The 18,229-nt window shown below is 39.7% G+C and overlaps 1 pseudogene across 1 annotated transcript in view; it reads right to left on the bottom strand.

Moving 5' to 3' along the window:
• The window catches only part of LOC114271981 (syntaxin-71-like), a 290,405-nt pseudogene extending 274,643 nt beyond the window's left edge, over positions 1 to 15,762 (bottom strand). Inside the window, exons 1-2 of the transcript XR_014333845.1 lie at positions 15,466 to 15,762; positions 340 to 612 (exon numbers count right to left, since the gene is read on the bottom strand). The product of XR_014333845.1 is annotated as a syntaxin-71-like (transcript). The remainder of the gene's footprint in view (positions 1 to 339; positions 613 to 15,465) is intronic.
• Positions 15,763 to 18,229: the final 2,467 nt, after the last annotated feature.

Here is an 18,229-nt window from a genome sequence, read left to right as displayed (position 1 = left end):
CTTCTCCTTATTTTCACAAAAACTTAAAGGTAGTATTCACATCACTGTTCACAGTCCTCGAAATGGATATTTCAACCCCAAAACCCTAGCAAATCAAGCTTAAAAAATTCAACAAGCTGTCACTTTTGAAACCCAACCAAATTTAGAACATTCTATTATTCTAACATAAACATAGAATCATTAGTTCCCCAAAACTGTTGAACAATCAAGTCATCCTCAGTTCTATGATTTCAAAAATATCACATAACCACAAAATTCAAATTCAATAAAGTCAAAGTAAATTATCAAATTATACATTTCTACTATAAAATCAACAGAATAATTTCAAAGAGATCGAACCTTTTCTATAGCCAATCTCTCCAATTTAGGGACTTCCTCAAGCAACCGAGCTTTGGTGCGTCGAATCTCGGCGTTGATAGCAACCGCAGAGGCCCTAGAAAAAAGAACTTTTTGAGAGAGTCCTGGAGAGCGGCGGCGATGTCGGAGTCGACGGTGGCGTAGAGGCGGGCGAAGGCGTCGGCGGCGGCGGAGAGGTTGAGATGTTTCTGCTTGTCGAAGTCGTACCTGTCGTATTTCTTGCGGATCGCGTCGACTCTCATTAGGATTTGGCTTTTAAAGTAGCTTGAAGTTGTCAAATTGGCCCTATATTTTACCCGTTTTAGTTTAATTTAACTCAAAAATATATTTATTGTATTTAAGGCCCATTTGGGAAGAGACTTTTTTTTTTTTTTTTAAGTAACTTTTTGATTTTTTAATTAAAATATAAGGTAGAAAAATTAGAATATTTGAAATAATTTTTTAATTTTTTATGAAAAAATGTGTAAAAAGTAGAGAGAAAATGGAATTTTTAATTTTTTTATATAAGTTATAGGTTTTGTGATTCTTTTAATAACTTTTTGGTTTTTAAGCTAAAATAGTTGCTTCCCAAACGAGGCCTTAATTTTAATTTTTTAAAAAGCCGATAAATATATAAGAAGTAGGGGGTGTAAATCCAGCGTGGTCCATGTCAGGCCTCGTAGGCTCCCGCCAAAATTCGGGTAGGACCGGGCCAAGCTGAGCTAGTCCGCCGGCCAAAAAAATTAGACCAAAGCCCAAGCCCAAGCCCAGGGATATTCGGTCCTTGGGAGGGTCAGTGGGCTAAGCCTCGGACTGACCCCATGGGCTTGGGTCTGGCCTCGGGCTTGGGCCAGACTTGGGCGGACCCAATATTTTTTTTGTTTTTTTTTTTATTTTTTCTACCAAACTTTTATTATTTTCTACTAAAAAAATCACTGGGCCTTGAGTGGGCCTTAAGCGAGTCGATAGGTTGAGCCACAGGTCGGGCCGATTTCAAAATGATGGCCTAGGCCCAAGGGTCAGGCTGGGCTTGGGTTCGGGCCTAAACAGACCTAAATGGGCTGAACCCACACCGGGCCGCGAGCAGGTTACGGACCATTTTTATACTCCTAATTAGAATACAAAAACATATTAAATTTTTATATTTTTTATTTTTGGTATTTAGTGAATTGTTTTTAGATTTCTTCACAAATATTATATTTTGAAGTGTATTTATGATAAGTGTATCTAATAATTAAAAAAAAAATTGTTTAAAATATTAAAAAAACTCAATGAAAAAAAAAATACAAAAAATAAAAAATTTCAATTTTTTTAAAAAATAAATTCTGAAAAGTGAAACCAAACAAACTAATCTCTTTCAAGTTTATAAATATACACATAAATCTTTCATGGTTTTGAATAAAACGTAAAATTAACGGAAACCGTTGTAGATAACAATGCGTGTAGCTCAATCTTAGTTAAGAAGCGTGGTGACATTATTAAGGATATAATTTGAAATCAAAATTATTATAATGTCCTTCTTCCCTTGTTTTATCACCAACAATTTGTGTATTACGTATCATCACAAAGAACCCAATCCAGAACCACAATTACTCTAACACCACGGCCACACAACTCATGGCCACATCCCCGCTCATCGAAACACTACCATCATCACTCCCCACAATTTCCTATTAACACAACACAGTCATACTGTAGCGATTCTGGTTTCGATCCTTCTTTCATGTTTTGCCACTTTGATATTTCAGATCACTTTTTTAGTCCTCTCTCTCTCTAAAACTCTCCAGAATTCCAGATCGGGAGCTTCTCTCTCTAGAAGTCATCTTCTCTCTTTGATTTTTCCAAATCCATTGGGATTTAGACCTAAGTTCTTCACCAAAGTTGGTTATCATCTCGAGGGTTTCGTTGTGTACAGTGAAGATCGAGTTTTGACACCATTAATTTTGGGAGTTTCATCTCATTTCTTCTTCAAAACTTGTTTCTTGGAGTTATATATATGTTTTTGCAAGATCTATATGATTTTCGAAATAATCTTTCGATAGTTTTGAAAATTGATTGTTGATCCAAGAAGTTAAGCGATTTTGAAAGTGGGTTTGTCTCTTGTTCTTTTAAAATGATCTTATGGGTTTTAATCTTCGTTGATTGAAGAAAAGATGATTTTGGAAAGTTTTTTTTCAAAAGATTTGAGTTGTATAGTTTCTTGAGAAAACCTAGAATTTGGAAATTTTTTTAAGAGACTGAAAATCCATGAATGATATTGTTATATTTATTTTATGTGTCAAAATAAATAGATCTTTGGAAAATTTCTTATTTATATTTATATAAATGATGAATTTCAGAGAATATGAGAATTATTGTTCGCTTTGAAAATTATTGTTCAAAACGTTGAAATAGTCTTGAAATGACTAATTGTTGAGGATACTCGAGAAGAGGGAATTGTGTTATTCCTTGAATGATGAATTGGAATAAAAGTATTTATATTCATCTTGTGTTATTGGCATATCAATTCATTTTATTACATTAAAATTTGAAAGTTGATTTGAAAACTTGCATTGAGAAAAGAATGTTGAGAAACAAGTTTTTATGGAATGGTTTTGGGATAAATATGTTAGTAAGTCTTGATAGGTGGTGTAGATGATATTGAATAAGTTGGCCTGAGAGTTCGGGGTGAAAGACCAAAAACCCGCGCGGATAGGTGTTGAGCCTTCCAGTTAATATAAGTAAAAATGACAAATTGGTAGTACTTGTATAGTCTACTTGCAGACACCAACTTAGGGATTACCAGAGTCGTATTTACCACCCTTGAAATAAATTGTTAAGTTTTGAACAATTAAAATTGCATGACATCATTGAGCATGATGGTTTTCAAAAGATGAAAATGTGATTTATCTTCAAAAATGGGCATAGCATGGCATGTGCATTTCATCTCTTGAGACTTGTATAAAATGTATATACTTTGTTAAGGATTTCCTACTGGGCTTTATGCTCACCCTATGGGATTTTTGTGTAGGAAAAAATGTGGTGATGCCGCCTAACTAAAGGCGAGGAAATGTGTGTTGAGAGTACGAGACTCTCATTTTGTTGTGACTTTGTGTGTAAGCCAATAGCTGTATGTGTGTGGGTTTGAATAACCGTTTTGTGTAACCAGACTTAAGCCTTGGAAACTTGTAAACCCTTGGGCGTATTTATTTGTTTATTTACTTATTGCTAGATTAATGTATTGTTGCATGAAGAACTATTGTATCATGTAATGTAAGTTTGAAGATTTATCAGTTTTCCTTGAAATAGCCATGATTGTTGTATTATCATTTAGGCTAGAAATTTGGGGCGTTATACATACACACACACACACACACATATATATATATATATATATTGGAAGAATCAATCATCACATGGTGGCCACAAAATTATTTTTTCCAAAACCTTCTTTCATTCAAATAAATTAGTGATTTAATGGCTTGTTTTAAGAAGTTAGTTAAAAAGTTAACTTTTTAAGTTTTTTTGAATTTTTTGAAAAAATGTGTAAAAAAAATAAAAAAGTGATATGACCTAAAATAATTAACTTTTAGCCAAGTTCTCAAATTATAATTGTTGTAATGCTCACAAGATTCCAACCAAGACAAAAGAGAGTAATTAGTTTGAACTTTATAATTGAAGACATATTCCAATAGAAGTACTTCAGTCAAAGCTTCATAATGCAAATAACAAAATAATTTGACAAAATTAATAACATTGACAGTTTTCCTAGAAGAAGAAAAAAAATTTATATATACATACAAAAAATTATATATAATACGACAATGGGCTTCATGTTTTCTTCAAAAATTACATTGCCTTGTGAATTTAATCTACAATCTTCGTTATTGAAAGGGTTGTACGTTTGAAGATGATAACGGTTGCTTTGGAGCAGGCATAAAGTGGATGTCTTGGGTTAGAAAGGAAACAGTGCAAAGGGGTTGAATTATTGTCGGGAGTTATTCTAGTATGTTAGAAGGGGTGTGTAGTTCAATTTTAGAGAGAGAAAGCTATGGTGATAATGGCATATGAAGAAAATTGAGAATAAAAATAAAGATAATATTGACTTGTGCAAAAATCATTATCAGAGATAAATTTTGCACTTTACCTCAAAACACAAGTATGTTATGTGTATATTTCTAAACTTGATGGGGGTAACGTGTATTTGAACTAAACGATAAAGGGATGAAATGTAATTAACCCTATTTATTTATTTATTTATTTTTTATAGCGATCCCGGTTTCCCTTCCTTTGATTGTTGTATTCCAGACTTAGGTTCCGTGGAGTTGGTGGTTGTATATCTTGTTGTTATCCTTTAATTCCGTGTGTTTCAGTTTTAGGATGTATTGGGCGTGTTTCGAATAGGTTGGTTGAGCTTTTGTCCCATTCCTTGTTGCCCAGAATTTTGGTAGTACGCTCGAGCTGGTCCCTTTGCGCTCGAGCGGAGTTTGATTTTTTAGTTGTCCGCTCAAGCGGGTCTTCTTGCGCTCAAGCGGGGTTTACACACTCTCAACATTTCGTGCCTCTGCAAAACTTCTGCAAGTGTATTTTTCACGCTCGAGCGGGTCGCACTCGAGCGGGTATATTGGCGCTCGAGCGGGTAGTTCATTGTCTGTAAAAGTACTAGAAGGGAGAAATCTACGCTCGAGCGGCTTTCCCTCTGCGCTCGAGCGGGTGTGTTTTGTAGTTGTGTCTTGGCGCTCGAGCGGGTACCCTTCACGCTCGAACGGGTCCAGTTTTTGTGCTTGACTCTCGAGCGTCCTATTCTCCGCTTGAGCGGGTCATACGTATATCAGATATCAGCTGGGTCTTTTTAGATCACTTTTTCACTTTCACACACTCTCTCTTACTTTCTAAAAACCTCTTTTGAGAGCTCCTCTCTCTAGAATCTACCTTCTCTCTAGGGTTTGATCTAGTTAGAATGATCCACTCTTTTAGTGTCTTTGTAAAAAGTGTAGAGCTTGTTGAGAGCCACCTATCCATCCGAAAATTTCTTGGCTTGGAGCATTTCGAGATTTATCCATCCTCCCCATTGGTTTCATCTCTTGAGGTAGGGATTCTTATTCATCTTTATGAACTTTGACATGAATATTGAGCTTTTGTATAAATGGTTTTGGATTTTGGAAGTTAGGGTTTTAAATGTGTAATTTTTAGAAAATGGGTTTTGTTTCTTTTGAACCATAAATGTGTGCATGGGTTTCAAAATGAGTATATTGATGTTGTTGATAATATTTGGACCATTGGGGTCAATATTGAGAAAAATGGAAAAAATGCCATGTTTGGATATATTTGGGTCATTAGTGTAATTCATGACATTTATGATGAAAATGTGAAATTGAGTTGAAAATAATGAAATTGGCTCAATATGTGATGGAATAGTGAAGTTGGATTTATTAATCGCTCACTTTTGAAAATGTTGGGAAATTATCTGTTGATGCATTTATTATCTGTTTAGAAATAATTGCTTTGGGCTATCGGTGAAGGATAGTCTTGATTGTTGTAGACAATGCATGATGATTAGGCAAACTAAAACTAATCAATTAAATATGTCATCGAATATGACGGTTGGAATAATATATCAAATTTATGTATTAATTGATTATGTATATGATATGTGTTTATATACATTGTACTGTGTGGGAGGAAATAGGGGATGTACTCCACGGTTTAGGAGAAGATAGGAGATGGACTCCTAAACTGGATATTGTTTGGGAGGAGATAAGGGATGAACTCCATTGATACAGCAAATACGTGTATCTATTGAATTATTGATACAACAAATCTGTGTATCACTTGTGAAGTATGGAAGTGTTTTATGCGCTATTGATACAGCGAATCTGTGTATCTATTGTAGCTTATGGAAGTGTTTTGTTATAAGTGTATCTCATTTGAATTGTTGAAATGGGAGAATTATTGATATGAGATGTAATCTCATTTAAAGTATATGGCCAGGTTCTAAGCCAGGGATATGAATTGAGAAATTGGATAAGAAATGGAAAAGTGGAATGAAACATGGACACAATTGTCATGTAATTGAAATGGGTTGTGAATTGGTTTATGTGAGTTAAACATTTATCAAATGCTAATGTTTTAGTTATTGCTCATGTTATGTTTAGCATATCTCTACTAGGTGTTGGCTCACCCTATATGGGACATCATTTTTAGGTACAGGTAGCATGCCACCTCCAAGGACGTAGCTTGAGAGGCTTAGTGGCAGGGACATCTTTTGTGATTACATTTTTGTATTGCATGTATATCAAGCCAAGGGCTTATTTTGTGTTTCGAGTTAGTACTCCTTTTTGTAACCAAGTGTTTACTTGAAAAGTTGTAAGCCCATAGGGCATTTACTTTTGTTGTCAACATGTAATACATTTTGTAATGAATACTCTGATGAAATGTAATGATGCTTTATTTTCTTATGTTTAAGCATGTCAGTATTATATGATTTATGGGTTTATTTTGAGGGCGTTACAACTTGGTATCAGAGCGTACCGGGTTTGAATACTTCGATACGTGGGCAGTGATTAGTATCACAATGGGTTTGTCCCGCTTGTTAGAGACTTAGATGTAATGTTATGTGCTTATGTGATAACATGTTTATGTGACTATTTGGGTATGGGATTTAGTTTCTAGGATGTTGATTGGATCCTTGAGTTTCTGTGAGTCTTGTTGGAAAAGCATTTGATCAATGTTGTTTCTAACCGGAACTCTGGTGACGCCTCGGGACTGTCGTTATCCTAAAATGAAATTCGTAAGTGCTTATGTGATTATGTACTTATGTGAAATGAATTACAGTTGTCCATGTATTAGGACACGAGTGCTGTAGCTTCGGCACATTTGTGAATGTGCTAATGTCTTCGCTACCTTTATTAGGATGTCAGGACGAGGACAAGGTGGTAGGCGTGGTAGATAAGAGATGCCTATGCCGGAGGATATTCCGGCGCAGCACGAGGGTGTTGGTTAGGCCAATGTGGCTGAGCCAGCGGGTTAGCAGGCCATGGGTGCCTTAGCTCGCGAGATAGCAGGAGCATTCAGGGAATCCATAGGTATCCTCAGAGCTGATGCTCCAGTTCAAGCTCCAGTTCAGGCCCAGGTTGTTGATGCAAGGCCTTCCTTCCTAAAGAGGGAGTTTTTCCGATCTAATTCGGATGAGTTTGCGGGGAATCCGAAAGAGCCACTAAAGGCTGATGAATGGCTCGAACAGATGATGAAGACATTTGAGATGCTTGGCATCGAAGACGGGGCTTTGAAGGTGATCTTGACATCTTTCCAGCTAAAAGGAGATACGGGTCAGTGGTGGAAGTACATGAGGGGTCGTATCGGTGACATGTGGGAGGCTTTTGTAGCTGCTTTCCAGGAGAAGTTTCTATCTCCAGCTGCCAGGGAGAAATTGAGAGACCAGTTTTGTCAGCTCAAGCAGCTGAGTTTATCAGTGGCCGAGTTTGAGGCCACATTTACCAGTCTATCTAGGTTTGCACCTGAGCTTGTGGCGTCTGAGGAACGCCGTTGTCTGGAGTTTGAGAAGAAGTTGAGGCATGGCCTCAAGATGAGAGTTGGGGGTTCTATGACCCGGCATTATGAGCGTCTTGTAGATGCTGCAGCCCATATGGAGATCATGATGCAGGAGGAGGAGGCGAGACAGAGGGGCTCTAAGAGGAGTAAGGATGGCCAGAGTAATGGCAGGAGAAAGAGGGGTTCTAACCCTCAGCAGTCTCAAGGTGGTTTTGCTAGATCGACCTTTCCAGTGCTGAGTGCAGGCTCTGGGAGAGGCAGTCAGGGAGACATCACTTGTTACAAGTGTGGTCAGCTAGGCCATAAGTCTCCAGCTTACCCGCAGAAGGGTGGAGGGCAGAGAGCAGCTTCATCTTCGACTCGACCTCAGAGCCAGAGTCATGGCAGAGGCCAGTCGCTCTCTTGTTACCAGTGTGGCCAGGCGGGGCGCTTGAAGAGGTTTTGCCCGCAGTTGAGTGGCACTTCTGGTGCATCTGCGCAGAGGTAGAGTTTTTAGCCAGCTCAGTCAGTTCAGGCCTCGAAGGCCAATCAGGGGGCTTCATTGTCCCAGTCTGTGCAACAGCCCTTTGCTCCGAGAGGTGAGCAGGTAGATCAAGGGCCTACAGGGCGCGTGTATGCTGTTACCGTGCAGGATCTTGTACCGGCTCCATCGGTTGTGAGAGGTACCTTCTTGTTTTGCAACTCGGTTGCCAATGTGTTGATTGATACGGGTGCATCTCATTCTTTTATATCTACTGCATTTGCATCTGTTTTGGAGTTGGAGTTGGCACAGTTAGCATCTCCTATTTGTGTTGTGTTACCTGTTGGGGGTGAGTTGATTTTGAAAAAAGGGTGTCGGGGCTGTGATATAGAGGTCTCCGACCGCCGACTTCCATTTCCTTTTGTAGTTATGCCTATGTCGGGTTTTGATGTTATTTTGGGTATGGACTGGTTATCGTCATACCGGGCTGTTATTGATTGCTACCGCCAGAGGGTCACAGTATGTACCTTGAGCGGGGATTGTTTCCATTTCTTGGGGGATCGGGTTGGTAATGTGTTTCCACCGGTGTATGATCCGCGAGGGCGGAGTGAACTTAGTGGTCTGCTTACTAACCTTATGAGTAGTGAGTGTGATGAGACCCAAATAGTATTGCCGAGAGTGGTTTGCGAGTATTCGGATGTTTTTTTCTGAGGATCTTGTAGTTTGCCACCACATCGAGAGATCGAGTTCTCTATTGACTTAGTGCCCGGCACAGCGCTGATTTCTATGGCACCTTACCGTTTTGCCCCAGCCGAGTTGAGTAAATTGAAGATTTAGCTTCAGGAGTTGTTGGATAAGGGTTTTGTCTGCCCTAGTGTTTCGCCGTGGGGAGCACCGACCCTCTTTGCTAAAAAGAAAGATGGTGCCTTGAGACTTTGTATCGATTATCGAAAATTGAATCGGGCTACGGTTAAGAACGAGTACCCCATGCCCCGTATAGATGATTTGTTTGACCAGTTGAAAGGGTCCTGTTGCTTCTTTAAAATAGACTTGAGATCGGGTTACCATCAGTTGAGGGTCAGGGAGGAGGATATTCTGAAGACGGCATTCCGTATGCGGTATGGCCACTATGAGTTTCTGGTGATGCCTTTTGGGCTCACCAATACACCAGCAGTGTTTATGGATTTGATGAACCGAATATTCCGGTCATTCCTAGACCGTTTTGTAGTCGTTTTCGTAGACAACATTCTGATTTATTCACCTTCTAAGGAGTAGCACGAGGAACACTTGAGAGTGGTGCTTGAGTTGCTTAGAGCCCATAGGCTGTATGTCAAGTTTGGGAAGTGTGAGTTCTGGGTAGGAGAGGTCAAGTTCTTAGGCCATGTGGTTTTCGAGGAAGGGGTGTCTGTTGATACATCCAAGATAAAGGCAGTGCAGGATTGGGCACAGCCTAAGAGTGTCTTTGAGATCCGCCGTTTTCTGGGATTAGCTGGGTATTACCGCCGGTTTGTGAAAGATTTCTCCAGGTTAGCTTCACCGTTGACTAGATTGACGCGAAAATGGGTCAAATTTGTATGGAGTGAGACTTGTGAAAAGTCGTTCCAAGAGTTGAAGGTTAGATTGACCACCGCTTCGGTTTTGATTATTCCGGAGAGAGGTTTGGGTTATGCGGTTTACTGTGATGCCTCACGAGAGAGTTTGGGTTGTGTGTTGATGCGAGAGGGGAAAGTGGTAGCCTATGGCTCACGTCAGTTGAAAATACACGAGAGGAATTACCCTACACATGACCTAGAGTTAGCAGCTGTGATTTTTGCCTTGAAGATTTGGAGGCACTACCTTTATGGCGAGAGGTTCGAGGTATTCTCGGACCATAAGAGTTTGAAGTATCTGTTTACACAGAAGGACTTGAATTTGAGGCAGAGGAGGTGGATGGAGTTCATAGAGGACTATGACTTTTAGTTGTACTATCACCCGGAAAAGGCCAATGCTGTGGCCGATGCCCTTAGTAGGAAATCCATTAGTGATGTCGCTTGTATAGCCATCCGGGAGTGGGAGATATTGGGTGCATCTGGCGAGTTTGATTTGCTTCTGAGCGAGTCCGTGGAGGCTGCGGCCTTGTTTTCTGTTGTTGCGCAGCCTACACTTGTGAATCGAGTGTCAGAGGCATAGAGAGGTGACCTTGAGGTAGAATCCCTTTGAGAGAAGATCTCCAGTAGGAAGGCTGAGAAGGGTTTGTCTGTGTATCCCGACCTAAGTGTGAGATACCGAGACCGCTTGTTTGTGTCGGAGTCTTGCCGAGAGGAGGTACTCTAAGAGTATCACCATTCACGCCTTGCGGTGCATCCGGGAGGCACTAAGATGTATCAAGATTTGGGTTTCCAGTTTTGGTGGTGGGAAATGAAGAAGGATGTGGCAGTTTTCGTGTCTAAGTGCCTTACTTGTCAGCAAGTGAAGGCCGAGCATCAGAGGCCAGCGGGTTTGTTACAACCCTTGCCTATAGCCGAGTGAAAGTGGGAGCATGTCACTATAGACTTCGTTGTAGGTCTTCCGAGGACTCAGCGGGGTAGTGATGCTATTTGGGTGATTGTAGACCGGTTGACTAAGTCGGCGCACTTTATCCCTATGCGCGTAAGAGATTCGGTAGATCATCTTGCCAATTTGTATATCCGGGACGTAGTGAGGTTGCACGGGGTCCCAGTGTCAATCGTCTCAGATAGAGATCCTTGTTTTACTACTAGGTTATGGCAGAGTTTACAGAGTGCCTTGGGTACTAGATTGACCTTTAGCACAGCTTATCATCCTCAGACTGACGGGCAGTCTGAGCGTACTATTCAGATCCTTGAGGATATGCTTCGAGGTTATGTCCTTGACTTTAGTGGGACGTGGGAGAGGCACTTGCCCTTGGTGGAGTTTGCCTACAACAACAGTTTTCAGTCGAGTATCAGTATGGCACCATTTGAGGCCTTGTATGGCCGTCTGTGTAGGTCTCCAGTTTGTTGGGTCGAGATGGGTGATGCACCTTTGTTGGGCCCAGAGTTGGTGAGGGAAACGACAGAGAAAGTTGAGCTTATCCACAGGAGGCTTGTTACAACCTAGAGTCGCCAAAAGAGTTATGCCGACCGTAGGAGGGGGCCTTTAGCATTTGAGACGAGTGATCATGTTTTTTTGAAAATATCACCTAGACGGGGTTGATGAGGTTTGGGAAGAGTGGAAAGTTATCCCCTCGGTTTATCGGTCTCTTTGAGATCCTTAAGAGGATTTGGGAGGTTGCTTATCGTTTGGCATTGCCGCCGCAGTTCTCCCGAGTACATGACGTGTTTCATGTTAGTATGCTTCGGAAGTACGAGCCGGATCCATCGCACGTGTTGGATTGGACCGACTTAGAGGTAGATGAGGATGCCTCGTATGAGGAGAGACCGGTTCGGGTCTTGGATAGGCGGGAGCAAGTCTTGCGAGGCAAGATCATTCCCTTGGTAAAGGTTTTGTGGAAACATCACGGAGTGGAGGAAGCCACTTGGGAACGTGAGTTTGAGGTCTGTGAGAAATATCCGGACTTATTTGTTCATGTGTAATCATGCTTTGAAAATTTTGTAATATTAATAAACTTTAAGAGCATTGATTGTGTCTTAAGTTGTAAAACATGGTGTATGTTTTGAGTTTATGGAAATATAGTTTGGAACTTGCCTTGTAATGGAAGTTGATTTTAACATTATATATGTTGATGATGTTTCAGAAATGCAAATGTATTGTTGGCATTGAATATATTTTGAGATACATGTTAATAATGCATGTTGGAGATTATATAGAAGTTTGCCTCTTGAATAGAGATGGAATGACCGATAATGGGTCAAGTTGTTGAATTTTGTATTGTAGTAATGTTGGTAATTGAGAAAACATGTTTTTGAAAAACTTATACTTAATTTCATGGACGAAATTCGTTAATAGAGGAGGTTATAGCGATCCCGGTTTCCCTTCCTTTGATTGTTGTATTCCGGACTTAGGTTCTGTGGAGTTGGTGGTTGTATATCTTGTTGTTATCCTTTAATTTCGTGTGTTTGAGTTCTAGGATGTATTGGGCGTGTTTCGAACAGGTTGGTTAAGCTTTGGTCCCATTCCTTGTTGCCCAGAATTTTGGTGGTACGCTCGAGCGGGTCCCTTTGTGCTCGAGCAGAGTTTGATTTTTGGTTGTCCGCTCGAGCGGGTCTTCTTGGGCTCGAGCGGGGTTTACACACCCTCAGCATTTCGTGCCTCTGCAAAACTTCTGCAGGTGTGTTTTTCACGCTCGAGCGGATTTCCTTACGCACGACAGGGTCGCGCTCGAGCGGGTATTTTGGCGCTCGAGCAGGTAGTTCATTGTCTGTAAAAGTACTGGAAGGGGGAAATCTACACTCGAGCGGCTTTCCCTTTGCGCTCGAGCGGGTGTGTTTTGCAGTTGTGTCTTGGTGCTCGAGCGGGTACCCTTCACGCTTGAACGGGTCCAGTTTTTGTGCTTGACGCTCGAGCGTCCAATTCTCCGCTCGAGCGGGTCATACGTATATCAGATATCAACTGCGTCTTTTTAGATCACTTTTTCACTTTCAAACTCTCTCTTTTACTTTCTAAAAACCTCTTTTGAGAGCTCCTCTCTCTAGAATCTACATTCTCTCTATGGTTTGATCTAGTTAGAGTGATCCACTCTTTTAGTGTCTTTGTAAAAAGTGTAGAGCTTGTTGAGAGCCACCTATCCATCCGAAAATTTCTTGGCTTGGAGCATTTCGAGATTTCTCCATCATCCCCATTGGTTTCATCTCTTGAGGTAGGGATTCTTACTCATCTTTATGAACTTTGACATGAATATTGAGCTTTTGTATAAATGGTTTTGAATTTTGGAAGTTAGGGTTTTAAATGTATAATTTTTAGAAAAAGGGGTTTTGTTTCTTTTGAACCATAAATGTGTGCGTGGGTTTCAAAATGAGTATATTGATGTTGTTGATAATATTTGGACCATTGGGGTCAATATTGAGAAAAATTGGAAAAATGCCATGTTTGGATATATTTGGGTCATTAGTGTAATTATTGACATTTATGATGAAAATGTGAAATTGAGTGGAAAATAATGAAATTGGCTCAATATGTGATGAAATAGTGAAGTTGGATCTATTAATCGCTCACTTTTGAAAATATTGGGAAATTATCTGTTGATGCATTTATTATCTGTTTCGAAATAATTGCTTTTGGCTATCCGTGGAGGATAGTCTTGATTGTTGTAGACAATGCATGATGATTAGGCAAACTAAAACTAATCAATTGAATATGTCATCGAATATGACGGTTGGAATAATATATCAAATTTATGTATTGATTGATTATGTATATGATATGTGTTTATATACATTGTACTGTGTGGGAGGAGATAGGGGATGTACTCCACGGTTTAGGGAAAGATAGGGGATGGACTCCTAAACCGGATATTGTTTGGGAGGAGATAAGGGATGGACTCTATTGATACAGCAAATACGTGTATCTATTGAATTATTGATACAGCAAATCTGTGTATCACTTGTGAAGTATGGAAGTGTTTTATGTGCTATTGATACAGCGAATCTGTGTATCTATTGTAGCTTATGGAAGTGTTTTGTTATAAGTGTATCTCATTTGAATTGTTGAAATGGAAGAATTATTGATATGAGATGTAATCTCATTTAAAGTATATAGCCAGGTTCTAAGCCAGGGATATGAATTGAGAAATTGGATAAGAAATGGAAAAGTGGAATGAAACATGGACACAATTGTCATGTAATTGAAATGGGTTGTGAATTGGTTTATGTGAGTTAAACATTTATCAAATGTTATTGTTTTAGTTATTGCTCATGTTATGTTTAGCATATCTCTACTGGGTGTTGGCTCACCCTATATAGGATATTATTTTCAGGTACAGGTAGCATGCCACCTCCAAGGACGTAGCTTGAGAGGCTTAGTGGCAGGGACATCTTTTGTGATTACATTTCTGTATTGCATGTATATCAAGCCAAGGGCTTATTTTGTGTTTCGAGTTAGTACTCTTTTTTGTAACCAAGTGTTGACTTGGAAAGTTGTAAGCCCATAGGGCATTTACTTTTGTTGTCAACATGTAATACATTTTGTAATGAATACTCTGATGGAATGTAATGATGCTTTATTTTCTTATGTTTAAGCATGTCAGTATTGTATGATTTATGGGTTTATTTTGAGGGCGTTACAACTTGGTATCAGAGCGTACCGGGTTTGAATACTTCGGTACGTGGGCAGTGATTAGTATCACAATGGGTTTGTCTCGTTTGTTAGAGACTTAGATGTAATGTTATGTGCTTATGTAATAATATGTTTATATGGCTATTTGGGTATGAGATTTAGTTTCTAGGATGTTGATTGGATCTTTGGGTTTCTGTGAGTCTTGTTGGAAAAGCATTTGATCAATGCTGTTTCTAACCGGAACTCTAGTAATGCCTCGGGACTGTCATTATCCTGAAATGAAGTTCGTAAGTGCTTATGTGATTATGTGCTTACGTGGAATGAATTACAGTTGTCTATGTATTAGGACGCGAGTGTTGTAGCTTCGGCACATTTGTGAATGTGCTAATGTCTTCGTTACCTTTATTAGGATGTCAGGACGAGGACGAGGTGGTAGGCGTGGTAGGCATGGTAGGCAAGAGATGTCTATGCCGGAGGATATTCCGGCGCAGCAGGAGGGTGTTGTTCAGGCTAATGTGGCCGAGCCAGCAGGTCAGCAGGCCATGGGTGCCTTAGCCCGCGAGATTGCAGGAGCATTCAAGGAATCACTTCTTCAAATTGTAGAAATTGGTCCAATCTATGTAATGTAGTGAGAGAGTAGAGAGAGAAAAACAATCACTTCTTCAAATCTCATCATCCTATTTGAATTTTTTTTTCCCTTTCTGACTTTCCTTATTTATCTCTCTTTCTCTCTATACATACATATACAGATTTGCTAGTGTACCAATCTACCCTACTTTTTTTTTCTCAGATCTGCCAGTATACAGATCTCCGTTCGCCAAAAACTTCTTTGCAGCAGTGGCGGATGTGGCGGCAGCGATAGTGGATGTGGCTCATGCCATCGAAGGAGATCCAAAGCTTTACACGAGAGAGTAGAGGTAAAAAGAGACCTCGTCTTGGAAACAACAGTCGGGACGGAAGGTTAAGAGAGGAGGAGCATTGTCAGAGACAACAGCAACGCAGTGAGTTAAGAGTTTGCGATAGTCAGAAGGGTTATCTAGCCTAAGCAGAAATGACATGGCACCGTCACCACTACAACAGAGGCGTTGGCATCCTTGGCAATGACACTCGGGCGACGGTGGAGATGGTGGAATCAAAGAGATGATGGTATCAGCAAGAGTGCGACCGTAGTTGTGGAATAGCCTCCATAGAGCCTCTGGTACTCTCCTCTTCCGCTTCTTTGCCATTTTTGAGACAGAAAGGGTCTAATTATTATGGCATTTTTTGGTGGTCCACTTCACCATCAACGATGTTTCCACCTCCACCAACGCCGCTCTGATAATGCAGCTAGGCTACAATGGTGTTTTCGTCGGGTCTAGGGTTTGAAAAGAGAGAGAGAGAGAGAGAGAGAGAGAGAGAGAGAGAGAGAGAAGTAGAGGTAGAGGTAGAGGTAGAAAGAGGGTTTAGGGGGAGCGAGAGAGAGAAAAAGAGAAAAAAAATAGTTTGAAGAAATAGACAAACAACGTCAATTTCAACAGATCTGTATGAATGAGTATTTTCATCATTTTGTAGAAACTTGTCCTTATAGATATGATATTTTAGTGTGTAGACCTTTGGAAAACTAAAATTCAAATTTAAATTTATCACCTGAGTGTTCTTATTTAAATTTATATTTTTTAATAATGATACACACCAAAGATCTTAAAAAATAATGGGTTATTCCTACCATATGTCAGTTAGTCTAAAGTTTAAACCCTTTTTTTTTTTTCTTATAATGAGGACACCCATTGAAAAGTTATTAGAAAAATCATTGGCATCAGAAAAATTGCCAGTAGTGGTAACTAGCGGCAATAGTGAGTGACAATAAATTGAACAAATATATGACACATGTACAAATAGTTAGACTTTTAAATACGTGTATAGACAAGTGATATTTGAACAGATAATTTGCACATATAGGTGACACGTGTACAAATAAGTGATATTTGAACAGATAAATAGACAGATAAAGTTTGAACAAATAGATATTCTTTTGAACAAATAATGTCATTTTGGCCACACAAAAAAAAAAAATGCTTCAGTATTGGCCCAAGAATTTCATAAATGGACTTTTAACCTGAGTGCCCCAAAATAATAGATCATTGAAATTAGGAGTGGGTGTCCTGTCGTGTCGTATTGTATCATTTTGGATTCATATTAGAATTACCTCAACTTTAACGCTCTCAAATAATACGTAAACTCAACATCCAACAGTTCTATATACACGATAGATAGATTCCATTTCCATACATATATCAGAGTTAATGTTATAAAAGAGAGTTTCATTTAAGTAACAAATGTTTACATCAATAGTAGAATGCCCTGCAGGCTTACATCTTTCCAAGTTGTTACTTGGTTACACAAAAGAAGAGTTTTAACTCTTTCATAGGTAAGGCCCTCGGCTCGCATTTACATGAAATTTGTCATGACTCGAACCCGCTCCCGTGGGTTAAGGACATAACCGGCCAGTAATCATGAGATTACCAACGGCCTCAAACCAAACCAGACGTACTTTAACAGAGTTAACAGGGGCCAAACGGAAGCAATTTTAAAATTTTGTCTATAGAGTCGTGCTTATATGCACATCGTAACATTCCATACATACATATGTTAATAACTCACAACAGAAAGTATAGCAACATAAAGTTCTACACAGACAGGATCATTCAAATCTAAGTCAGCCAAAACAAAGCTCTATACAGACGTACACCAAAGTCCTCGCCAACATGACAAAATAACATAGAATGGCAGAAGGGCGAAGACGTGTCTCGTGTGTGAGACGCAAGGGCTGACTCTTCAAAACCTTAGTTGTTCCATACAGACTTCACTGGGGCTGGATTTGGACTTCTCTTGGCTCACCTACAAACACATGAATGAGCATGAGCGATAGCCTAGTGAATAATATCAAATAAAAGAGTCATACAAATGGTATGTAGAACAACATGCTACAAACGGCCTTAGGCCCAATTCATATTTCTATTTAACATATATATACACAATTTAAGTCAAGTGACTGTGGTTCCAAACATATTGGCCTTCGGCCCATTTATCTTCCACTTGTGTCAAAATGGCCTTTGGCCCATTCAGATGACAAACTAGCCTTTGGCTCATCCATTCATGTCAAAACGGCCTTCGGCCCATTCATTCATGTCAAACTGGCCTCTGGCCCATTCATGCATGTCAAACTGGCCTCTGGCCCATTCATTCATGTCAAACTAGCCTTTGGCCCATTCATGCATGTCAAACTTCCATTTGTGTCAAAACGGCCTTTGGCACAATCCTTTATGTCAATCGGCCTTCGGCCCAATCATTCATTCTTGTCAAAACGGCCTCTGGCCTTTTCAAACTTCATATTTCCAAACTTTCATATCAAACTGGCCTTTTGGCCTTTCTAAACTTTCATATCAAACTGGCCTTTTGACCTTTCCAAACTTTCATATCAAACTCTGTCCACCATTCAAATTAATGAACTTTACAAAACTTACATAGAAGTAAGCAATTGGACAACAACGTATTTCAGATATTACTCACAGTGATCGACTTGTGGATTTGCCCTGGAGCTTGACCTTACATATCACATAACACATATGGGTCACAAATAGTTCAATCCGTTCTTTAATTCACATAATCCTCTTTAGGCTTCATTCTTATTCTTCTAACTCATTTACAATGTTC

This window comes from Camellia sinensis, chromosome 6 (genome assembly GCF_055761805.1).
Source record: "Camellia sinensis isolate YWXY chromosome 6, ASM5576180v1, whole genome shotgun sequence".
Lineage (NCBI taxonomy): Eukaryota > Viridiplantae > Streptophyta > Magnoliopsida > Ericales > Theaceae > Camellia > Camellia sinensis.
The sequence above is the reverse complement of the archived record's forward strand: the minus strand, read 5'-3'. Positions and strand labels throughout refer to the sequence as shown.